Genomic DNA, 26,594 nt, shown 5'->3' on the forward strand with positions numbered 1-26,594 from the left:
TCTTAGCATTCTGTCTGCTTTTATAAATAATCCTTTCCATTTGGGAATTACTTGTTTACTGGCTGTTTCCTATCTTCTTTGTGATACTGTCAGCTCAGTGATGGTGGAGACTATATCCATTTCATTCGACACTTGTACAACCAAAATCTAGCACAAATTCTGTATCTAATAATTACTTACTGAATAAATGAATGCCACAGAGAGTGTAATGAAAATGACTGACCCTTATGTGGACTTGTATTATAGAAAATTTCAGGACTATAACATTAAAGCTTTATTCGAGATTTTAAGCACTTGTCAAAATAGATGAAGGCCATTTTTTTTGAGAAAGAATTGTGTATATAGTCTGCTTTCTACTCCAGTAGGAAATCCACTCTTAGATCCTCTATGATGAATTTCCAATCTATGAGACCTTTGTGAAGTCAAAGTACAATAAAATTGAATTACTAAGAACTTGAGGCCGGGCACAGTGGCTCACACCTATAATCTGAGCACTTTGGGAGGCCGAGGTAGGCAGATCACTTGAGCTCAGGAGTTCAAGACCAGCCTGGGCAATATGGCAAAACGCTGTCTCTACAAAAAAATGGAAAAAAAAATTAGCCCGGTATGTTTGGCACATGTCTGTAGTCCCAGTTACTCAGGAAGCTAAAGTGGGAGGATCACCAGAGCCTGGGAAGTCAAGACTGCAGTGAGTGGTAATTGCATCACTGCACACCAGCCTAGGTGACAGAGTGAGACCTATCTCAAAAATAAAAACAAAAAACAAAACACTTGAAATTAAAACAATAATAAAATATAATTTCAATTATTTTATAGTTTCAACAGATGTAATTATCAAGTTTCTACAAAACTTTCTGAACAATTGTTGTCTGTGTCCATACATATCTCATTAAATATTAGTAACAAATCTTTTGAGACCAGCACTGGCTTAAGACCTACACTTTGAGTAGTGCAGGTTTACTCCATCATCCTTCCATTTGATATTGGTTTAAGGTAATAGATCTCAAATCCTGAACTATTCTTTGTTGGGTATACTAAATGCCCAACCTCCTGCAGAGTATTTAGCATCCTAGTCCCAGGACACTAAAAACCAGTGCCATCACCCTTACTAGTTATTGTCCAAACCAACACCTTTCCCACCTCCTACCCACCGATGGGGGAGCATCAGTAATGCCATAATTTGGAACCACTTGGGGGTGTGGGTTCTGACAGTTGCTCAGTAGTGTTAGCGTAGGCACTGTGGTTATCAGCCTGGGGAGGAATTGAGTCCTAGCACCTGTTCAAGAAAATTAAGCACCTGTGGTAATGAATTTAAAGTGGAGGGTGGGAAAGAATCCTTGCCAAATTATGCCTATTAGTTTTGTTTCCTACACATTTCTTGAATTTTGAAGGGGGTGATAGTGGGGAGAAAAAGTCAAATATTACCTTTGGGATGTTAGAGAGAAATCAATTGGTTGTTGAGATTTATATTACATCACAGTTTCTCTTAACTCTTCTAACTCACTTTCTTCACCTAAAATCTTTTGTCTTAACACTTTTCCCCTTATCAATTCCCACATTCTTATCCTCCTCGATATGTCTTTTTGACCCCGTTGGCACAGTGCAATGCTATACAGATGGACGTAAGTAGAAGGGGAAGAATAAATAGCAGCAAAAGCTAGGATGTAGAGAATTTTCTTCCCACCTTGGGCACTTAAGGAGAGGGGGATATTTATAAAAGATACATCGATCATTTCTCCCTTCCTTGGACTCACCAAGTTACCAAATTTATTCCCCATGCATTAGGCCTTACAGCGTTGGCATATAAGAAATTCATTACTTGTGCCACTTCAAGAATGCCCATGTCATTTGAACACAGGAGATTTTTATAGTAGCTAGAAAGCAGCACAAAAGCTTCTAAGTCCTTCATTTAAGGGGAACTTAACATCCCCCATACTCCAAAGGTTTTCAGTCATCTTCCTGAAGACGAAGGAAAAGAGATTAGACGTGTGTTGCTAAAGTGTCTGTTGGTGGGTCCAAACGCAAGTTCAATTATAACCCAGCTCATTTCCAGCTCTACTTCAGAACTGAAGATTTAAACTTCTCCACATCTTTTTGAGCCATGACTTTGTTAACACAAAAAGAAATCTTTTATTCTGGAAGCAGTCTGTGTCACTTATTTACCTCTACCTCCTCATCCAGCCAACACTCTAGATTGAACTGGCTTCTCAAGATTCTTCCACCTGGGAATAATTTTCAGTTCAATTGAACTTGGCAGGACTCTGAACTTCAAATTCTAGCATTGGAGTGGCCATAAGGCTAGGTCTTGGGGCTGGGAAGTGAATGAAGTTAGCTAAAGATGTTTATCTCATAATGCCCGATGCTCTGGTCGATTAGAATTCATGTTTCCTTTTCCTTTCCTCTCCTTTCTCGTTTTCCTTCCCAAACCAGGTTTTACACCTTGCAATGTGTTAGGAAGTGGTTGTTGGATTTGTGGATTTTAAAAAGTGATTCTAGAAAACAGGGAGGAAAGAAGGGCCATGGGGTTAGCTGTAGCTACCTCTTTTTAAGCTCCGGTGGAAATTAGTCACAATTCCTTGTCTTTTTAGGTTACATTATTTTTGAATTAAAAAAAAACGAAGGGGTAATTGAACACATTTAGGAACAGAATAGCTGCGTTACTGGTTGTTAATACTTTTCCCATGGGGTTTTCTGTCTTTGTTAGAAAGGAATGTCCTCGTGAAGACTGGCTGCTTCTCTTTAGTACTACAGAAAAATAATTTTCATGCTCTCGTTCTTATACTGGCAAATTTAGTTGGTAAGATAAGGAATATATTTTCAAGTTTCAGTTGTATTACTCGCTATTCCAGTTATGCCACTTGCTCAGGCTTCACAGTTAAAGAAATACTGAAGTGATGCACAGATAAGACAAGAGTGGGGCCTGACCCTAACTGACATCAAATTCTGTAATGAACTTCAAGTGTTTCTAGAGTAAAATATACTCTTCCATTCCAGAACCGTTAGTACAACTCTTAATTCAACCAGAGAATGGAAGGCTTATACATATTCCTTTGACCAACTCATAAAGATAGGAGAACTACATGAGATGATTCAGACACCTTTAATACCGACTTGGGACTTTGTAACTGTTGCAAACATCAGTCAAATTCTGAGCACCACGATTTGAGAACTGGCAATCTTGGAGAGAGTTTGAAGAGCCACGTTGATTATTAATAACCCTGATAAGTTGTAGAAATGGGCAGATAATTACAGGATGAACTTAATAGACAGAAATACAGAGTAATTTAGAGGAAGTAAACTGCTGTAAATATAAGTGAGAAGAGTTGGCTTTGTGGGAAAAGGTGGGAATCAGTAAACCACAAGTGAAACATGAATTAGCCATATTATACAGTTGTTTTATTAAAAACCAAAACTTTGTAGAGTACATTAACGGAGACTGTATTTAAGAGAAAGGCAGTCATCCCTTGGTCATTTATACAATTATTTATTAAGCACTTACGTGCTAGTTGATACTTCTGGGTGCTGGAATAAAATAAGGAAAAAATCAAGATCTCTACCTTCACGAAGCTCACTAAAGTGTGGTAAATGACAGAGCAACTACCTTCAATAGTCTCTAGTTTGTATTCTGCAGCCAACTGAATACAGCAAATACTAAAAGCTACTTGAGGTAGGGATCCATCCTATTTTTACCTGTTGGATCCCATTCCGTGCCTAGCACACCAGCTTGTAAGCAATCAACATGGATTAAGGGGTAAAAACAGGCCCTTAAATAGCTAAAATTTTGACAAGTAATCACTTGTCTGATCATCAAATATGTCGTTCGAAATCCTCATTTTTTTCTTCAAAGCGCAGTAAACAAGTATTTGCGCACCTATTACGTGCAAAACAGTTTTCAACACAATGCTTTGCGTGTAAAAGGAACGGCGGGAATGGATTCAAGTTGCGCATCGTGATAAATGGCGTGAATATCCAGAGCGGGTGGACAGCCCTTCCTCCGTGAGTTTTTTCTTTTTCTTTTCTAGTCACCAAGACAGCACGCGTGTGCAGAAGCTGCAGCGGTGGGACGCAGTGCTAAGTCTGGGGGCGCACACACCAGCTCGCGCGTCGCGAGCTCGCCTGGGCAGCTCGGCGGGCGCGGCGAAACAGCTCCCACGTCCGCCTTCCACCGACTCCTCGGTCTCAGAGCGGACGAGGCGTCCCCCCAGAGGAAAGACTGGGCGCCGCAGACGCCCCTCGGAGAAGTCCCTGGCCACCTCGGGGTCCTCTTCCTCTTGGGCTTCTCCTGACCCTTCGGGTGGGCGCTCCAGAGAGGCCCGTCGGACGCGATTTGGAAACGGGTCGTGCCCGGCCTAGCCCGCATCTACTCGCCCGGCCACAGCCCAGCCACAGCTTAGGGACTTTGAGGCGCCCGCGCCCCTTTGTCGCGGTATCTCTCGCCCAAGCAGGCCGGACGCCGAGGCCTCGCGGTATCGAGCCTCCGTCCGCCCCGCCTCCTCGCCCTCCACTCGGCCCCGCCCTCGCTCTCTCACCCCTCCCCCGCTCCCGCCTCGCTTCCCCGACAATCTCCTCGCGCTCCCGGCCCAGCACGCGCGCTGCGCCCGGCCGCCGCTGCCGCCGCCGCCGCCGCCGCTGCCGCCGAGCGTTTCTCCGCTGCGCCTGGCTTCCAGCTTCGGGCCGGAACCGGAAGTTTGGGGGGCGGAGCCCGGCGGAGGCCAGGAGACCGAAAACGCGGCCGAGCCCGGAGCCCGGAGCTGGAGCCAGAGCCTGGACCAGAACTTGGCCGCCGCCTGCACCGCCGCCGCCGCTGCCGCCCGCCGCCGCTTCCCTGCGCCGCAGCCGCCTCGCCGCCACCGCCGCGAGCTCGGCCGCCAGTGGTCCTCGGACTTTAGGTGTCCGGGTTGAAGGTCGGTCCGGACGTCGGACCCAGTCGGTTCCCAGACTGTCCGGGCGGCAGCGGACGCCGCTGCCGCCGCCGCCTCTTTCGTCGCCTCAGCCTGGCGTTTTGTTCCGAGAGACGGGAGAGGCGAGCGGAGCTGACAGTGATTTTGACAGTGATTTAAACCCGCTTTTGTTGTTGTTGGCTTTTCGTTGTTTGGTTTTGTGTGTTGTGCGTGTGTGTGGCGGTTTTTCCCCCGTGGTGCATTTTATTTTTTATCGTTGTGCTCTTTTTTTTTCTTTTTTTTTTTTTAACCCAGTGAACGTTTTTTTTTTTTTTTTTTTTTTTGGTCTGGGCTTCCGAATATGTTTTATGACGGTTGATTTTACACCAGGAGGTTTGTCTCCGAGGAAGACCCAGGGAACTGGATATCTAGCGAGAACTTCCTCCGGATTCCCCGGCGCCTCGGGAAAATGGGAGCTGCTGCAAAGTTGGCGTTTGCCGTCTTTCTTATCTCCTGTTCTTCAGGTAGGTGCAGGGAGCGCGGCGCGGTGGGGCTGCTCCTGCGGCCGCGGCGGCCGCTGCTGGGGGCCGCGGCTGGTGTTGAGTCGGAGAGTCCAGTGGAGCCTGGGGAGGTTGCCCACTCCCTGCGCCCCTCGGCTGCCACCGCCCCCCCCCCCGCCCCCAGGTCTGATTGTGATCTGGAAACCTCCATGCATTTTTCTCTTTTTGAGTTGGGTCGGCGAGCTGATCAAGAGTGAGTGCTGTGTTGTTGTGGAAGTGAGAAAGTCATGTTTTGTGGCCATAACACTGGATGACAGCGCTGGTTGGGTTGCAGTTAAGCCGCAAATACCACAAGTGACAATTTATGCAAAGGTTGAGATCTGAAAGGGGTATTTAGTGTGGGCTCCTCCAAAACAAGGGTTGCTTTTTGTCATCGTTTAATTAGTGCTTCACCGGTGAATATCACGACATAGATCAAGCCAGTTGCTGCTTAATTTTGGCTGTGAGGAACAATACATCCTATCAGCAATTTAATCTGGGTCTCCCCTCACGTTTTCTTCAACTTCAGCGTCCAGCAGTGTTAAAAATAGTTGTAGTTGTTGTTGGAGTATTAACTATAACCCAGTGCAGAAGAGGTATGCCGCTTGGTATTGGTAATGTGCTGGCGTTCAACCACCATTTGTGTGCTCTTGTGGGGCATAGATTTTGCTTACCTACGGAATACTTATTTTAAACGCTTTGTATTGAAGCATTGTTTTCGGTTTAGAACAACCCATGTGAAATTGTTTTTGTTAAATATAGTACACTCATAAAATAGGTTTTAGTTCAAGGTTGGGGGAATAAACTGGCCATTTTATATTGGAAATTTTGATTTTGTGAGGACGTTCTATGGTTGCAACCAGTGGTTGGAAAAACTATCTGGTCTTTTGTATTTGAAATTCTATAAATAAATACAGCATCTAGCTCAAAGGTGTGCAGATGTACATAACAGGAGAGTTAGTTCAATAGATGAAACATTTTAAATAAGTCTCATTGGATCTATTTATCGTAAAATTTAATATTCAGTTACAAGCTTGTGGCATAGAATTACGGGGGACTCTTGGAAAGGGGGGCGAATTGACAGGTTTCATGGCCATGTCTTTATCTCGTTTGCCACAGGAAAATTAAAGGGTGGTAGTCTTCTTTGTGTACCTCTGTGGGGTGTGTGTGTGTGTGTTTGTGTGTTTGTGTCCGTCTTCCCCACCCCCCTTTAAATAGAATCTTTTGTAATGTATAGAATTTTGCTGAATGGTACATTTCCTTGTGGTTAATAAATGGATAAAGTCTAGTCTTATGTCTGTAGTGGTATTGATCAGTTCCGGGTGGGCTGAATGTGTTGTGAAATGGCGATCATTGCCAGAGATTAACCAAAAGAATCATGTCTGTTTAAATGGAAGAAGGAACATGCTTAAGGCAGGCTGACAGTTCTTTTTGTGCACGGTTTGGGAAGGAAGCTAAACAATGGTGTGTCTGAAATGAATGAAGGCCTTGATAACATTAAACCTCTTGGTTTTGTGACATGACTTAACCATGTAGTTTTTATCTTTCCAGTAGTACTCTTTTTTCCTCTGCTTCTATATGTTGTGGCTGGTGAACTCCTCTTGTTCAAATCCCTTGTTCTGATCTCTTGCCCTTGAGGAGGAGGGGCATCATGGCCACTGACCAAGGAATTGTGGACATTATTCCTTCCCAAACCCACCTGAGTCACACTAATTGATGAAGGAGGTTATTCTTGAGCAGTCTCAAGGTATTACTTCTTGAAAAGCAGGCTGTCGCTATAGATCTTACAGCTTCCTCTGCTTGGTTTGGTAGTAAAAATAATTGAGCATTAGTTTCTTGTGGGATTATTTTCATTGGGCCAGGATTATTTTCAGTGGGCCAGGAGGTTAATAGCTATAATTTTGAAATAAAGTGATTTTGTTGCTGTAGGGCATATAGATATTCCACTTATATTAAACTAATATTATGTTGTTGCATTGGCTTTTTAAGATGAACATTCCCAGTTGAACTAAAATATGTGATTCTGTTGAAGATAATTGAAATAATCATAAAGACCTTAATCCATATTTATACATGAACAATTTGAGTACTTAAAATGTCTGATTTTTAAAAGCCTTTTGTTATGGATCAGATGCACTCTAAAAAAGGATTATTATGTTTCTCCAACTAATTGATTTTTCTACAAAATGTGTGATCTGACATGTTGGAAGCATGAGGTGACTATTTTTATGAGAATTTTAAAAATTCTCAGGTTGTCAGTTTTCATTTCTAGATATTTGATTTTTTTTTTAAATCAAAATGGGAAACAATAGTAAGGAACAGTTTTGTTCCAGGTGTTTAGGAGGGATGTTTACTATTTCGTGGACTCTGATTTTTCAGTTTCCATCCCATGGTATGTATTCTGGAGACTGATTATGCAGACTATTCCTGTAGGATATGGCCAAGTGTATAATTTCCTCCTCTCTCTCATTCCAGGGGAAACATTTTAAATTTTGCCCCTATCCTGGAGTGCCTTCAGATTACCTTTGATTTTGAATTTTTTCATTCCTCTCATACTTCCTCAGATTCTGTTTCAAAACATAAATCTTAGTTTTCTTTTTATAGCCATTGTGGTTTATTTGTGTCTTTCCCCACAGTTTGTTGAAGTATGAGAATGACTTTAATACTTGCCTTAGTACTTAGATTTATCCTGTCTAGAGTTATGCAGCTATTGTGGTATTTGAGTTGCATAGAAGTAAGTTGAGAATTCCTTTGGATTTTGTGGGAGCTGGAGCAGTATGGTCAATGTATTTGATGAAAGAGGAAATGGAAATATGGTAATTATGTTTTCTTCAGTTCAGCTAGGCAGTACTGTGTATGTGTGAATGTATGTGTGGTTGGAGGGGGAGTTAGCATTACAGAGAATCTTTTGGGATTCTTTTGAACTTTGATTAACAAGTGATGGATGATAAATACTTTGTTTTCTAAAAGGCAGAATCTCTTATAAATGGTGTCTGTGGTCAAATTCAAATATAATACATTGAAACATGGAGACTAGAAACAAAATGAAACAAAATTCTCCCTCTATTCATTTTCTATTTTTTTTTCCTGTTTATGATCTAAGCCAACAGTTCTCAAGCTGGGGTGAGTCCCCCTCCCTGCTTCCCCAGATCCCCATCCATGGGACATTTGGAGACATTTTTGGTTGTCACAACAGGGGACGGGGTGTGCTACTGGCATCTAGTTGGGTAGAGGGCAGGGATGCTTCTAAATCGTCCTACAATACATGGTACAGCCTTCCACAACAAAGAGTTAGCTGGCTCAATATGTCAGTAGTGTAGAGGTCAAAAAACCCTGTTCTAAGAAAACCAAATACCACATGTTCTTATAAGTAGGAGCAAAATGATGAGAAAACTTGAAAACAAAGAACAGAACAGCAGACACTGGGGTCTACTCAAGGATGGAGGGTGGGAGGAGGTAGATGAGCAGAAAAGATAACTATTGGGTACTGGACTTAATACCTGGGTAATGAAGTAATCTGCACAGCAAACCCCATTATACGAGTTTACCCATGTAACAGACCTTCACATGTACCCCCAAACCTAAAATACAAATTAAAAAAAAAAGGAAAAACTCAGTTCTAAACTCTTAAATTTTAAAAGCAGTAGTTTATTAGTAAAAGGGCTCTGCTCTCTTCCCCCTAAAGTTAGTAATCTAAATTTTACAAGTACATGGTATTGATGATCTCCAGGTGACCTTGTATTGAAAGATTTTTATCTTTTCATTATCTTTTAAATTACAATATGATTAAATTAGAGAAACAGACTATAGATACGCACATTCTTTCATCCTTGATGAAATGCTTGAGAATTGACCAGTATAGTATAATATTCTGTACTATAATAAAATATTCCAATGACTTATGGATAAACTCTCCTATCACCGATTTTGATAGAGTGCTCATGAAGACTGCATGTTCCTGGACATAATGAATGATTGGTTAAGGTATCAAGTTTAATTATATTTGCTTTAGATCCAGGATTTTCTTTGCCACGATATGATCTTTAAGGATATTTGCCTTTACTTTATTTTTACTGACATCATTGGGCTGCCTTATGGTGGTATTCGTGTGTGTGTGTAACATGTTGCCTGAAATATGTTCACTATTACATGTTCCCTGAATAGTTTCAAGGTAGAAATTCTGTTTTTTTAAAAAAGATATTTCTTTTGTCTAGCTAACTTTAATTTCAAGAAACTTTTAACCTAATCTCTTAATTACATAATTATCTTGAGAATCATTAGCTGGGTTTTGGTTACCGATAGACTAATTCATGATACAGTAAGTAATATTTTATGATCTATTGCAGATCGTTTCCCTTTTTAAGGCTAAATCTTGACCATAATTAATAAAATGCTTACCTTGTTTTGAATTCTGGTTTTAAGGGAGTTAACCTAGCCAACCAAGATAAGAATTACAGTGAAACTCTTAGCAAATTAAGGAGCATTATACCATAGAGAGGAAAATTCTGAAGTCATTCCCACAAATGGTGTCCAAATGAGCCTCACAGTGTCTTTGTAACACACCTCTCCATACCCTTCTCTCTGATACTGACATTTTCACCTTTTGGGTCCACCAGACTCACTGTTCTTAAGAAGAGAAGCACAACTAAACCAAATGAGATTTTAGTAATCTCTAAATTGTTTCTTTAGATTCTAAGACTTTATTTTGTTCCATTTTGACTTTTTAAAGTGCTACTATGATTTTCTCATCTTTGATATTTCATGAGTCCATGATTTAAATTTGTGTTTTCATGGTCTGTTAAGTTGCCAGTTGCCATGTTGTCTCAGATTATAGGTAAGGTTGGCAACATTTGATACTAGGGTCACTGGTATGCCTTAGCTTTTTGCTCACTGCTCTGTAACTCATTGTTTTTTCCATTCCCTTTCATTATTGTTCCCTTTCCATTTTCCTCCCTTCTTTGTCTACTCCCTTTTCTTCCCCTGACCCTTCTGTACTTCCTTATACTGCTTGCTTGTGGAACCCAGTTGTGGCTTAGCATCATGGGTGACTCCAGAGGGCTTACCCGTAGTTTTAATGAAAACAGATTGAATTTAGAATGCTTAAGAATTTACCAGATAGTCTTTTCCACTGTTTTTTCATTTACTGGTTTCTGGACTACCTCGCACACCCTCTTGGGAGTAGTGTTACTCTCTTAGAATCAAATGGCTTGAACTTTAGATTGCTCTTATTCTCTTTTTTAATATTCAGGTTTTCCTTAACTCTTTGCTGCTTCAGAAAAAGTTTCGCTCATATTACTATTCATTTATCATCTCTGTTTAAGCCAAAATTTGACTAGAACCAAGAGTATATTTATTGCTGCTGATAGGACCACATTAGACTTCCTCTGTGGTAGATTTAATTCTGTTAGATTGTAAAATAGTCATGTCTAGACAGAACATTGATTTCAAATTGACTATTGAACATGAAAATTCCAGGAATAGTGTATAGAGGAAGGAGGGGGAGGAGGAGAAATGAAGAAGGTAAGAAAACTACTGTAGATAGCAATTGACTTTCTGTCATTCTCCACCTAGATTTCTTCTTAGTCACTTTTGTATACCCAGTGCATCTAGAGGTCAGGCATTGTTTTAATAAAGGGACTTAAAGGAAATATGTTTTTGTCTCTGAGATTGGATTTTTTTGAACTGTTAGAGTGGTGGGCCTAAGGGAAAAAATTGGAAACTTCATATGGATAGTGATCAAGAATGTGGTCATAGAGGTTGGTAGACTTGAGCTCTGGTGTCAGTGCTGCCAATATCTACCTTATGTATCATTTTCTGTTACTTGATTATTGTAGCACTTTTCTAGCTAAGATTCACCAGTTCCCTATCACTACTTCCTTTTCTTTCTAGTCCATCTGCATAGCTGCTGGAGTGATCTTATTAAAAAATAAATCTGAATATGTTACCCTTGCTTAAAACCTTTCACTGACTGTGAGTCACCTTTAGCATAGAATCTAAAGTCTTAGAATGTCATAAAAGGTCCTTCATCGTTTGGTTCCTGCCTATTTTTTCTAACCTCTTGGTATTGGTTAAGAGTATAGACTCTGGATGTAGACCTAATTGGTTTAAATCTTGGTTTCATAACTTAATCTTGGTCAAGTTACTTCACCTTTGTGTGCCTCAGTTTTCTCATCTACACAATGGGGGGATATTAATAGTGCCTACCTCAGAGAGTGGTTTGAATATTAAATGCTAGGTATTCTGCTGCAGCTTCTCCTCAGCATGAGTACTATATTCCATCCATACAGACTTGACTTGCAGTTTCTTAAATGTGTAATCCTTTATTGTATATCAGTATGGTGCCTTTGTACATGTTACTCTTCCTCTTCTACCTGGTTAACCCCTTTTTGGTTTTAAGACTGAGAAGTATCACCTCTTCAGAAACATTTTCTCTGTCACTCAACCCAGATTGAGTTAGTTGCTTTCTGTTCATCTAACACCTTGTAAATGACCTTGATTTCAGTAATAATTGCAAATGTTTACTTGCCTGTTTCCACTTTAGACTGTGCAAATGTTTACTTTCCTGTTTCTACTCTTTGAAGACATCTTTCCTTTATCCACACACCCATTCCTGGAACCTGGTACACAATAGGTGCTCAGCAAATGTTTTTTAAATGAATGAAATGGAATTATTTCACTTCTCTGAGCCACGGTTGTCCTCTTAATGTATTGAAGTGGTGAACTTGGATTAGATGATCCCTGATTTTTTTTTCCTACTCTGAAAGCTTTATGGTTCTGTAATTTTAAGGTTAGTGTTCAGTGGTGACATTTTATTAAGAAAAGATGATTTTGCTCATTGTTTTGATATCTTTGTTCAAATTTAAATTTTTTAAAATAATTTAAATTAGAATTTGAATTATATAGATTTAGAGGGGATCTTAGGTATCCTCATGTTCCATGGCTTTCATACTTTTTTGACTATAATACACAATAGGAATTACACATTGCATTATGACTTAGTTCCCATGTAGTAGTAGGGGTGTATGTATATATGTCTGTGTGCATCAGAAATGAAAGTTTCATGAACTGTGTACTCTTAACTATGTGCAGGACACTTATGTATTTTTATATTACATTTCATTTAAAAAACATTGATCGTGACCCATTAATTGATTCATTGACCAACTAATGGATTGTAAATCCCTAAAACCAGTGACCTAGTTCAACAATCCTTATTTCCTGTATTCAGTACTCTCTTAGTGGAAAAGGAAGCTTCATACGTAAATGTGTGCAATGAAACATATATGCACTGAAAAATATGGTCATTAATTAATCTACAATAGAGACTGTGTGCCTAGGTATAGAATATAGGGAAAACTGGTCTCAAGGGAGAACATGGCTCTTCCCTGACTAAGGTCTTCTCTCTTTTGGACTAGTCGAATAAATTAAGCACACACAAAGGTGCTGAAACAACATTAGATTGTAATTTTGGGGAGTTGGGATTTTTTAATTTAGGAAAGACTTGCTGGACTTAGTACTGGAAAAAAAGTCTTAGATGGAGATTAGGAAGGATGTTAATATGAAGGAAAAGACACAAAATAGCATCAGGAACACAATAGCCATTTGAGAGTAAACTTGACCATGGATGAAGGCAAGGTGGGATGGAGAAATTTTGACTAAATCTGAGGAAGAGATTTGTGTGATGAAGAAAGTTCACAATTGCTTGAAGAAGTAGGACAATCTCAGGGGGTTAACTCTTAAATTCAGATGAAAAGTAATTAAAACTGAGGAGGTAAGAGTGGATGATACATATCCTGATGTATGTCCCAAATACCCCATATGTGGATATAGGACTGAAAAGCAACTCGAAGACTAAGGTAGAATGGTAGCACTACTAAATAAAATTGGTAAAGAAGTAATGAGCCAGAGGAAAATTGAAAGTGCCTTCATAACTAAAAAAGTTTACAGATAGATACAGTTTTAGATGATAAGCATGAATAGAAATAAAGACATGTATTTGGAAAAATAAGAGTACATAATAAAACATGATAACGTAATATTCTCTTAAAAAGGCAGACACTGTATGATGGATATGTCTTCATTGTGATGTCTAGTTAAAGAATTCTAAACATTAGTGGCTCAATATGTTGTTTATGTTTAAATGATGGTCAAATTTCAGTAATTACTCATACTGGTCATCCAGATTATATTCTTTGAAATCTGTATGAGACCCTACAGTAAAATATACTGTTCTAAGGAAGTAGATTTAGATGCTTTTCTGAATTTAGTATATGGTATTCACGCTTGAAAGCTAAACTTTTCAGTGACCATTCTTTTGGACTAGTTTTTTCTTTGGTTGGCTGTAGTCACACTGGGAATCACTTTATTCTCTAATATTGCTAAAGAAAATAAATGTAAAGCAAGAAGAGAGTTACTACATTAGAAGGACTGGCTACACATGTGGGGAGGGGTTGCCTTTCAAAAGATTTTAAAAATGAATCAAGTCTTTACATATTGTAATAAAAGTAAGCCTATTTATAAAGCTTAGAGGGAGGAGTTTTCGTAGTTATGATTATTAACTTTAAAATTTTTATTTTAAAGGAAAAGTTTATTGTTCTTCCCATCTTCATAACTATATGTGATATATCAAGCTTGCTCCAAGGCATTATTTCAAGAGGAAGGGGCATGGACAAGTTATGAGATCTTGGCACATTTCTAAAACTCTGAGATTAACTTTTAAAATTTGTAAACCAAGATGTATTAAATGAATTGATAACTCCACATAACATGGTAGCTGGTCCAGAGTAGATCTTATATATTAGTTTTTAATCTATCTTTAAGTCCCATTTAAAAGGATATGGTATGTAAAACATTAAAAAATATAGATTTGGTTCTTGGGGGATATTTACATTTGCAGGTTACTTATCAGTCAGTTAATGTGAAATAATACTCTGACTAAATGATACAGCCAAAGAACATATCATTATAGAGAGCCAGATAGCTGCCAATAAATATCTAGAATCTTCAGATATCGTGGTTCCTTACAAAGAGTTCTTTAAGGTCTTACTGTTTTAGAATGCATTAAAAAGAAACAGTGGACTAAATCGTCTCTATTTATTAGTGGGAATTTAAAATATATTTTTTTCTTGGACAACTTCTCTTAAACTTTTTAAGTGTTTTAAAACTTTTTAGTAGAAGTAAAGTTTTGAAAGATTCTCAAGTCTGTTTTTAGGTACCAGCTACTTTAAGCTTTGAAAACACAAAGCTTTTCAATGACTGTACTTTGAGATCAATATTTTGAATGTGGTATAATATTTTGGACTAAAACTTAAGAGTCTGTCATTCAAATTCCTACTTTCCTACTGACTCTTCTTTGACCTTTGACAGCCATTAAGATTTCACTTTACTCACCCTAAATTAAAGAGGGTGAAATAGGTATTCGTTCACTTAACAAATCAATATTGAACTACATGCTAGACACTATGGTAGGTGCTTGGGATACAGTATTAAACATGAAGACAGATATGATTATGCGTTTCTGAAGCTTATAGTCATAAAGTAAGTAGTCAAATGAACAACATAATTACAGATTGTCATACGTGCACGGACAGAAACTAACAAGGTGCTGAGAGGATTACTCTTTATTTGCCTTATCACATATCACATCTGTTTACTTTATCTGCCTATTTCTCTTTTTTTTTTTTTTTTTTTTTAGACTGAGTCTCGCTCTATTGGCCAGGCTGGAGTGCAGTGGTACAATCTTGGCTCACCACAACCCCAGCCTTCCAGTTCAAGTGATTCTCCTGCCTCAGCCTCCCGAGTAACTGGGACTACAGGCGTGCGCCACCATGCCTGGCTAATTTTTGTATTTTTGGTAGAGAGGGTGTTTAACCATGTTGGGCAGACTGGTCTCGAACTCCTGTCTCAAGTGATCTGCCCTCCTTGGCCTCCCAAAGTGCTGGGATTACAGGTGTGAGCCACCGCGCCTGGCCTATTTCTTATTTGTCCTTTCCAATATTAGAATGTAAGCTCTACTGGGGCGGGGAAGGGTGTGACTTTTTCTTAATACTTCCAATGCATGGCACAGTTTCTGGCACAGAGGCGAAGCTCAGTAAATATTTAACTAGCTGCCTGAAGCAATGAATGCAAGGATGGGACTGGAGAGATAGGGACAGGATCATGCAGGTCTTTGATGTAACAGGGGAAGGAGTTAGAATAAAATGCAAACGGCAGTGTGAAGCAAAGAGTTTTAAGGAAGAGCAGATCTGGGTTATGTGTTGAGATCACTTTGGCAGCTATCTGAAAAACATACTGGAAGAGTGTAGGAGGGAAGAGGTGAGACCAGTTAGGAACCTGTTGCATCAGTGTAAGCTAGAGAGACTCTCCTAGATCCCTTCCAGCTTTGAACATTCTCTGATTGTATTGTAAAGCTTGCCTACACTTATCAGTCTTCCTTTTGTATCTTATTTTAGTCATCTTATTTTTTTTCCTACTTGTCATTGCTTAAAAAAAAACATGAATGGATTGGCTTCTTGTGCATATGTGAACTTTGAATACAAATTCTCAGAAAAAAGAAATAACGAAACGCAGACTAGAGGTTATTGAATTTTTGTAACAAATTTCTATCTTTAGATTTTGTACATTTGCTAATTTACATATATTCTTATTTACTTAAGCATTCCTGTTTCTCTCTGAAATTGGCTTTACTCCTTTTCAGGTGTCTATTTTTTTCATAAGCTTACCACCTCTTTATTGTTTCAGATGTAATATACTATATTGTTGGTATGGTTGAAGATTCAGAAGTAGAAACTCAGTGTATTTTATATCTTAATTCTTAGAAATTTGATATCTTTTCAGGTTATCAAGGTCTTACAATAAAGGCTGAAAGGATGAATACTTAATACTTTAGGCTATTAGTTTTACTCAGGGCTGCGGCCTCTAACTCTAGGTATTCAGCTTGAATGTTTTTATCTGGAAAGATTTCAGTCCTCTCCTGTTGATGGTAAAGAGGTGGTGCTTGGCACAGGGAAGTAAGCTCTTTATTATGGCAGAAGTTCAGCTGTAGCATCTGTGCCTAGGAAAAACTGCAGTATTACACACAGGTAAAACCAGAACAGATGTTAAACTTTACTGAATTTAAAAAATATAATGGTGCCTGCCTCTTTTCATCTGGTTTCACTTGGATTTTTTCATTTTGGAAGCAGGTAAAGCTAACCATCTTTGATAAGCCACCTTCTATAAAGTTCAGTTTTACCCTATAAATACTATAGGTCATTTTATTTATTATTACCTTAAATAAAATAGTTCTAGAAAAAGAACTGGATGCTAGGCCTTTCTTTTACCTGGTAGTGGAGTTTCATACTTCAGGATTAGTGAATACAATTTGCTAATTAATTTTATATAACCTAAGACTCGAAATGAACTTGTAATAATTACTAAAATTATATGAGGAGAAATGAAAAGTCAATGAGTAAATGAGGACGATGATAAATAATGAATAATTGCAAGATAATATATACAAGACGGATATGGTAATAGTAAAGCAATTTGATTAGTGGGCATTCAAAGTAGAATAAAACACCTTTCTGAATGGCCAGAAAAATGGTTGAATAGCCACTGACCATGTTTTTAATTCTATATTATATAACAAATCTTTCTTGGTAATCTTTACTTATTTTCCTCCTGAGTTCTTTAGAGATACATATACTTGGTTTGGGTGTTGAGTTAGGAAATTAATTGCTAATTGTAGTTTTTGTTAAAATGTAAATAGAGATTGCTTATTAGCCTAGAGGGTTAGAAATAATAGAGGAAATTAAATTAGCAAGCTTTTACTGCTGGGAGGGCCTAACAAACTGTCAGGTACTATTTTCTCCAGTAACTACCTTTATCGGAATGATTCTTAGGAAGAATAAACTACTCAAGCTGATCCTCACTTCTGAAGGATGGAGTAAAAGTAAAAGGTTAGGATCAGAGAAGAAGGGTGGTTATACTTCATTTTCCTTTTGAATCATTGAAGAGTAGTTTTGACTTTTTACCTGCAGATCTTATTTTTCACTGTTGTATCCCTAGAATATCCCCACATCAAGAACTGTAGTTTCTAGTTAGTCTAGCAACATATATTTAGCAGTCCTCAATTAGACAGTATTTTTGTAATTAATATCTAGCCTTGCATCTATGATGGAAGGAAATCAGCTCACTAAGCCAGAGCACAGAAGAGTAGAGGAGCCTACTCTGTTATAGATAATAGAACCATTGAAACGTTATTTGTCAGTTAGGGCTGGTTAATAGAAATAAAAGCTCATTTTGTTGGTACATATGTAGCCATTTGTTGGCAAGAATGGTTTTCTTTAAAAAAAAAACAAAAACAAAAAAACCCCTAACACTTGCTTTATCTTCAAATTCAATGAAAGTAATTAATTATGCAGATCTTTGGGTTGATATAGTAGAAAGAGCAAACATTCTGCCAGGAGAAAACCTGGGTGTTGTGCCTGTCTACCACAGTATGGAATATCATGTGAACTTGGGAAAATTTCATTACCTTAGTTTCTGTTTTATAGTACCTACCTCAAAGATTTGAGTAAGGATCAGAGGCTACACACACAAGCCCAAGCGTACTCACATAAACATATATACATGCGACTTAAAAAAAAATTATTTTAATTTCAGGGCTACACCTGCAGGTTTGTTACATAGGTAAACTTGTGTCATGGGGGTTTGTTTTATGGATTATTTTATCACCCAGGTATTAAGCCTAGTACTGATTAGTTATTTTTCCTGATCCTCTCCCTCCTCCCTCCCATAGGCCCCAGTGTTCCCCTCTATGTGTCCATGTCTTCCCATCATTTAGCTTTCACTGGTGAGAACTTGTGGTATTTGGTTTTCTGTTCTGTGTTAGTTTGCTAAGCATAATAGCCTCCAGCTCCATCCATGTCCCCGCGAAGGACATGCTCTCGTTTGCTTTTATGGCCATACATGCAACTTAAATTTTTTTTTTTCTCTCCTACTTTCTGCTGAACATGCAACCTTTAAAACTTTGAAATGCTATGCCAAATATTTGTAATTAATACAGTTATGTTTTTCAAGGAGTAGAGAGTAATAGGAAGGATTGAAGGGAACTATACCAGCACTTCGAATTCAGAATTTGTGATGCCTGATGGGTCGACCTTTATCTTTAGGCTGTCTGCGAATAAAGGGGTTAATTCCATAAACAACCGAATATTAGATATTAGAGGGCTTATTCCTTACAGTGACCTTAAAGGCTCTGTATGATATGGCCCCATTCCATCCTTATCTTTTGCGGTATTGGCCCTCTGGTAGTTCCTACAACAAACCAACTGCTTTTTATTCCTCTGAGCTTTTTTTCACTTGTTTGTCTTCCATTAATATTTATGACAAGGGCCATATCAGACTTATAATGTAGTTTCTTCCATGCCTGGCACATAACGGATGCTTAACAAATATTTATCAGTGAATGTTGAATGCTTTCAAGCACTTAGAATGGGGGTCCGCAGACTTTTTTGTAAAGGGCTAGATAGTATTTTAGGCAGTCCCTTTTGCAGTTTCTCAGCTCTGCCAGCTGTAACACAAAAGCAGTCAGACAATATGTAAATAAACTAGTGTCACTGTGTTCCAGTAAAACTTTATTTGTGGGCACTGAAATTTGAATTTCATATAATTTCATGTGTCACAGAATATTATTCTTTTGATTTTTTTTCAACCATTTAAAAACGTAAAAACCATTGTTCAGGGGCTATATACAGACTGGATTTTGACCTGTGGGCTGTAGTTTGCCAACCTCTTGGACATTGTATAGGTGGCATCCCTCCCCCACCTTAGAAATATGTTTAAAAAACTTTGTTCGGGAGCATTTTCTTATAGAATTATTGTTATATATGTAGGTTAAGTTCCTAGACTAATCCACAATCCTGTTTTACTTCCAGTGTTTTAGTCTAGCAATACAACTTTGTTTTACCCCCAAGAATAACTCTGTCTCTGGGGGAAAATAGATTTAGTATTCCTTCTTGGACCAGAAGCAGCACATATTCTCCCCAGCACTCTCACAATTTCCTTCTTCCTTGATCTCTCTTCTACCTGCTGGGGTTTGCATCCTAGGAAATACTCTTCTAGGGGCTCCTGTAGGGTGGAATGGTAACAAAACTAAAAAGAGCTTTCTGTGTGTGATTAGAGAGGAGGGCATGGGAGGAGAAAGGTGGAGAGAAGAGTGCAAAGTAGTTTCTTTTAAAACTGCAGATTACAACCCATTTGAGGGTTATAAAATCAGTGTAGAGGGTCACCACAGACAAAAAAAAGAAAGAAAATAGAAAATATTAGAATGAATCACCCATAGCATAGTATTGTTTTGTGAAACTTCAGTTGTGTGTGTGATTGTATGTGTGTATGTACTGGGTCACAGTGAAAAATGTGCTATGTGGTCAGAAAAGTTTGAGAGCCTGTGTTCCAACGGTTTGGGGTACTGATCCTGAGTTTTTTTGTTTTTTGTTTTTTTTCCCCCCTTACTGTATATGAAGCGCATGAAAAATGTAAAGGCAGTCTCTTGATTTCTTGCTACAGTACGTTTTTGGTACTCAGCTACCTTATGAGGTAGTTAACTGTTTTACAGATGAGAAAACAGGGTCATACAGATAAAAAGCTTCACAACTGAGATTGAAACAGAAGCTCACCAGAAGCTCACCTTATTTTAGAATATGTTCTTCTTCCATTATACCATGTTGTTTTTCCTGTAGGAAAAGGAGCTATGTACGACTTCCTTTGTGTTTTAGAGGACAAAAATTATTCCAGTTGGCCACAGCTCACTGATTTCTTGAGACAAAGCATTGGCTTTAGTGATAGGACAGGGCCACTGAAAGGTGTGAAGAGAATGGTTAGGAACTCAGTAGAAAGGATGACGTAGTATGTAAGAAAGGAGGGATTTCACCTTTATTTTCTTCTTTGTCCTCTGTAGTACTATCCCTGCTCCTTTATTCCTCACCACCAGTTGGGCTCTTAACTCGTGCTAGAAATAGCACAGAATTGAGGATGAGGTTTAGTGAGGAAGGGTAATATAATCATGTCTTTAGCTGAAAGGGGAATGAGGAGGGAAACCCAAGTAGCAGGGCCACCTGGCCACCCAGATGGGTTGGCTGTTCCCAGGTGGCAATTTACAAGTGGGTGTAGGTAAAACAGGGCCTGCTATTAATTGTGTTACAAGCAGAAGTCTTGGCTGTGGAAACTGGTAGCTTTGAAACGCTAATTGAAAATAGTTCTTTTTAAAGTTATATTAAGGGAAAGCCTGTCTTAAGCAACACTTGGTTAGTCCAGAGTCAGTTACCCATTTTAAGTACTTAAAAATCATAATATATGTCTTTTAAGAAATCTCTTTTTCTTAGTTTCGGTAAAAACTAATTTATCCCTGATTCTGATCTCTACCTTGATTTGGAATGGTTTTGGGAAGAAAAAGATTGATGGGAAGGCTCTTCTTCACTAGGAAAGTAACAGAACCATAGCAGACAGGTTGGTTAATTGAACAGAAAGATGAGAGATCCTTACAGAATGTGTTCATCTTCCCCAGGCCGAGTTGGGATTCTTGCTTTTACAATGGGAATTACTGTTTCATAGGGAATGAGTTTTAACTATGTAGTAGTATCTGAAGACTTAGTATTTTTTAGCCCATCACTTGCCCCTACAGTATTGCTTACCATTCTGTATTATAATATCTTGTTAATGTGTCAGGCTCCCAGCTGACCCTAAGTTGTTACAGATTTTTCAGTGTAAAGTTAGTGTGTTCAGCTTAGGTTAAGAGTATTGAAGCCAGATGCCTGGTCCTCCTCTGGAAAATGGAGATAATAAGGGTAACCTACTTTATACAGTTGTTATAAAGTGTAAATGAGTTGATAGATGCAAAGTGCTTTGAATGATTTCTCACATGTAGCATTCTAAATAACTAAATAAATATTAATTGCTGATGCTGGTTGATATTACCCACCAGTGTCAAGCTCTGAACTATTTATTGAATACGAACAAGTTATAATGTAGTGAATGTGTTAACAATATGGAGGACATTCCAGTATATTTATTGAGAAACTGTACCTTTGTAGATGGCCATGCTGTTTTGTTTAGGATGCAAGTAGTGTTTATTTATAATATTTATATTTATTTGACTCTGATTTAATTCTAGAACATCATCTGGTGTTCAGGGAAGAATACTAATATTTTCAATTATGTAGTTTATTGGTATTGTTTTATGTAAAGATTTTGGGGAGGATCTTTTCAGAAAAGTGTAAAGTAGCATGTCATTCAGTAGTATACAGGTTGAGCATGCCAGATCTGAAAATCCAAAATTTGAAATTCTTCAAAATTCGGAACGTTTTGTGTGACAGCATGATGCTCAAAGGAAATGCTCATTGGAGCATTTCAGATTTCAGATTTTCAGATTTGGGATGCTTAACTGGTATACCACCAATATTTTGAAATATTGAAATATTTGAAATCTGAAAAAAAAATCTGAAATCCAAAACACTTCTGATCCTAAGCATTTTGGATAAGGGATATTCAGCCTGTATTCCCGAATGAGAGCACCTGAAAACCTTCTTTCCAAAGTGAGAGAAAGATAAAGCGGTGTGAATGTGTGAGGGGAATAACTGAAATTTCCAAAAGTGTATCTTGTTTTATTTTCTCAGCATCTGAATATTAACATTTCTGGGTAGTTCCCGTGTTTTATAGTTTTTAAAGTGATTTCATGTCTGTTTCTGTTGATCCTATTTGAGCCTGTTTGAACTAGATTCTATGTTTTGTTTTAACTCAAACCCTGAGATAATGTAATTTGCCTGAAGTCACTAATCAGTGGAGCTAGAACTAAAACCCTGATTTTCAAGTTCAATGTTCTTTTGTAGCAGCAAAAAATGCTTTCTGGCTTTTAAAGAGTCCCCTTCCACTGTCTCCCACCCTTAGTGTTTGCAGTGATTTATAGAGTTGGTTGCTTTGCAGATAATCTTTGTACCACACTTTCAGAAACCCATGTTTAGAGTCTGGGGAGCCAGAAGTAGCAATATAGCAATAGTAAGCACCAAAGTGAACTCTAATTCTAGGGCAGATTTTTTTTTTTTTGGAGTAGGGGTCTTGCTTGGCTAGCTTGATGTTGTAACTATAAATCCACATGTTAATTGTTGCCTGAAGTAAATTTGTAGGTAAATCCTGCCACTGATTGCTGCAGATGTGCTTTTCTCAATCACTTTTGCTTTTGATTAAGAACATTTAAAATTGTTTTCCTGGGCAGGGCACCATGGCTTCATGCCTGTAATCCCAGCACTTTGGGAGGCTGAGGCGGGCAGATCACCTGAAGTCAGGAGTTAGAGACCAGCCTGGCCAACATGGTGCAACCCCGTCTTTACTAAAAATATGAAAATTAGCTGGGTGTGGTAGCACACACCTGTAATCTCAGATACTGGGGAGGCTGAGGCAGGAGACGGGCTTGAACCCATGAGACGGATGTTGCAGTGAGCCGAGATTGCGCCACTGCACTCCAGCCTGGGTGACAGAGTGAGACTCTGTCTCAAAAAAAAAAAATTGTTTTTCTAACAGTCCATTGCTAGATCAGTCTCATTACACATGTGCCAGAATTTTACATTATTTTCACATTACTACATTACTTGGGTCAAAATTGGAACTGGCGAGTTATGTCACAGCACAACCATTATGTATAACAATAGTATTGCTAATGATTACCGTTTGTTAAAACTGTCATTATTAACCACCACTTATAGCATGCTCCGTGCTAAGTGCTATTAAGTTTTCATGATAATGTGCCTGACTAGCCCTGCAAGATAATTGTTATCCCCATTTTATAGATAAGGAAACTGAGACTCAGTGACTTGCCTAAGGCTATGTAACTAAGAAGCAGAACTTAGGTCTGTAAGGCTTACATCTATTCTTTGGTATCTACTATGCTAAAATAATGAGTTACCAATTCCAGGACTGTGTGATGTTTTTTGAACCTGTTCTGCCAAGGTTCTCCATCCTGCTCAAGTTAACAGCAACTACTGTTGCCAGCACCCCTTGAAACCTATGATGTGGTAAAAACTGCTGACTTATCAAATTGAAGTGAATGATGGTCTACTATGTTTCCTGTGGCTGATATAGCAGAGCTTTCTCCACCTCTGAAATGAAAGTACACTCCTTGACCCTTGAACAACGTGGGGATTAGGGGTATTGATCCCCCATGAGGTTGAAAATCCACATATTACTTTTGACTCCACCAGAACTTAACTAATAATACCCTGTTATTGACTGGAAGCCCTACTGATAACATAAACAGTTGATTAATGCATGTTTTGTATGTTATATGTGTTATACATATACATACTATTTTGTATGTTTTATTGCAGTCTTATAATAAGGAAGCTAAAGGAAAGAAAATGCTATTAAGAAAAATATAAGGGAGAGAAAATATTTTTACTCTTCATTAAGTGGAAGTAGATTAGTCTTTGCTATTTCAGGGATGGCAGAGGTAGAAGAAAGTCTGCATACAGGTGGATTCACACAGTTCAAACCCATGTTTGAGGGTTGTTTGAGGGTCAGCTGTAATTGTCCATAGCTGCTTAAAAACTGAGTAACAGAAGTTGTTCCTTTTGGTTATATAGTGAGCCAGAATCAGAACTAGGTCAGAATTCATTTGCTCTGATCACCACTTGAGTAATTAGAGAATCAAATGTTCAAAGTAAATGCATCTTCTTAAAATGATTATACCTTGACTCAGAGAAGTTGAATTAATTGAAATTTGCTCATGTAGAAGAAAACAAATCCATGTTGCTTTTGACTCATATTTAGAACATAATTTAATGTTAGTGGTCATTAATTGCTCATTGGTGCCTGTTTCCTGTGTTGGGTGAGTGAGGAAGAACATGCTAGATAAGTACGAATAGTTCTGGCATTAGGATTTGTGGTTCCCCTCTTCACATTATTTTTAAGACAAATTGATTAAATGATGTAGCATACTTTGTTTTTCCTAATTGAAGGACCTCAACTTTCTGTTACTGTAACTTTTTGTTTTTTTTGAGAGGGAGTCTAACTGTGTCACCCAGGCTGGAGTGCAGTGGCGCGATCTCGGCTCACTGCCACCTCCACCTCCCAGGTTCAAGCGATTCTCCTGCCTCAGCCTCCTAAGTAGCTGGGATTACATGCATGCTCTACAACGCCCGGCTAATTTTTTTTGTATTTTTTAGAGGTGAGGTTTCACCATCTTGGCCAAGCTGGTCTGAAACTCCTGACCTGGTGATCCGCCTACCTTGGCCTCCCTAAGTGCTGGGATTACAGGTGTGAGCCACTGTTCCTGGCCTGTTATTGTAAACCATACGCTCTAAAAATACACATTCTGAAACTAAAAATGCAATATAAAAACATGAGACACATTGATTACTAAAATTAATGATATCTGACACCAAGTGACTTTTTTTTTTTTTTTGGGAGACTTGGCTTATCTTTTAGGACTTCACTAGGTTAGGGATACATTTCAGATTCTACTCCACCTAGTCTTAGTTCTTGGCCTTGTTTCTTTCTGAATTTATTGCTGCTAAAATAAAAGCACCACGAGGATAGGGATTGTGGCCCTTGTGTTTATTACCACAGTCCTAGTGTCCAGTGCTCAATAAATACTGTTGAATAAATTAATATGAAAGTCTTCCTTTTTCCTCTCACCGTCCAGTTTCTTCAAATGATTCCTCTGTATGTGGCTCCACATCCGTACCTTTTGTTCCCTCTTTAACCAACTGTTAACCTAAAGTAAGTGACATAATTCTCTCAAAGATTAAGGATTTTTTAGTAGCCTAATCTAAAGCATTCTTATTATATTTGATTATGAATTGACTTTTCTATGAGTTTGACACTATTGTCTGCCTGTTCCTTCTCAAAGTTCTCTTGTCCTGTTACACTCCCAATTCTGTAGCCCCTTGCTACCTCAGTATTCATTCTGCCCATCCTTTTTATGTTGCTGTTCCTCAGAGTTTAATCCTTAATGGAATTTTGCTCTACATACCCTTCCTGTTGAAGTAATCCCATCTCATCTTCACTTTTTGACTAAGTGTAGGAGATGTCCAGGGTTACCTTGCTGATTCTGATCTCCCTCCTGAGCTCCCAACTTATTTATTAGTCATCTAGTAAACGTTAAGTATATGTCACAACTGGGAGAAGAGATGAATAATACACAATCTTTACCCTAGGGGATTCATAGTCTAGTGGGAGGAGAATGATTAGTAAACTAGCATTTATGCAGCACATGGAATCTATGTTAGAGTCCCTTGGGATAGCAGAAGCAGCTTTTGGAGTGGGGTCAGGTAATTTTTCCTACAAGGACACTTGAGGTGATCTTGAAGGATGGGTGATTAGGAGTTCACCAGGTAAATAGAGAGGGAGGAATATTTTATGTTTTCTCTGTCAGGCCTGGTGAGTTGCTCCCTGGTGGTGAGACAGCTCAGTATGGACAAGTTTTCCAAGGCCCGAGGACAGTTAGAGAGTAGGCCCAGGGGAGCCAATGTCATGGCCAGCAAAATGGTATCAAGCATTAAAGCCAGAGGGTTAGAAGTGACTGAGAAAACAGGGGAGTTAATAACAAACGAAATACATGACTACTCATTCAAAGCAGTGTATGTAAGGGAATGATTTAGACTAAGACTCTGAAAGTGGCGTGCGCTGGGTTTGTCCTTTTCAGTGATACCTGTTGTATATTGCCGTAGCCACCATGATAGATTAAAGCAGTGCTTCTCCAGCTTTAATATGCATAGGAACCGCATGGAGATATTGTTAAAATGTAGATTTTGATTTGTTAAATCTGGAGTGGGGCCTGAGGTTCCGCATTTCCAGGAGGCTCCCAGTGATGCCATGCTTGGTTCAGGGATCGTACTTTCAGAAGAAAGAGATTAAAGGAGCCAAGAATGGCCAAATGCAGAGGAAACAATTTATACAGGCACATGAATAATTGTTGTGTGTTTCAGGAACTGAGATTAGTTCAGGACACTGAGATCTTAAGGCATATATGGGGAATGGAGCAGTGATGGGAGACGAGTCTGCAGAGGTGGGTAGGGGTCAGGTTATGAGGGGCTGGATTTGCTAGGGAGTGTTAACTTCATGCCAAGGACTGTGGAAGGGCCATTTTGAGCAGAAGAGTACTATTATCATTCAATGCTTTAGAATGAAGAGATGAATTAGG

The 26,594-nt window shown here is 38.7% G+C and overlaps 1 protein-coding gene across 2 annotated transcripts in view; it reads left to right on the forward strand.

Annotated features, from left to right (window-relative positions):
- Window positions 1–4,564: 4,564 nt before the first annotated feature.
- The window catches only part of ACVR2A (activin A receptor type 2A), an 86,371-nt gene continuing 64,341 nt past the window's right edge, over window positions 4,565–26,594 (forward strand). Inside the window, exon 1 of one of the 2 annotated variants that reach the window (XM_055380171.2) lies at window positions 4,565–4,904. The gene's annotated coding sequence lies outside the window, so the exon portion shown is untranslated. The remainder of the gene's footprint in view (window positions 4,905–26,594) is intronic. The other variant, XM_063694833.1, reaches the window with a different exon arrangement.

This window comes from Gorilla gorilla, chromosome 11 (assembly GCF_029281585.2).
Source record: "Gorilla gorilla gorilla isolate KB3781 chromosome 11, NHGRI_mGorGor1-v2.1_pri, whole genome shotgun sequence".
NCBI lineage: Eukaryota > Metazoa > Chordata > Mammalia > Primates > Hominidae > Gorilla > Gorilla gorilla.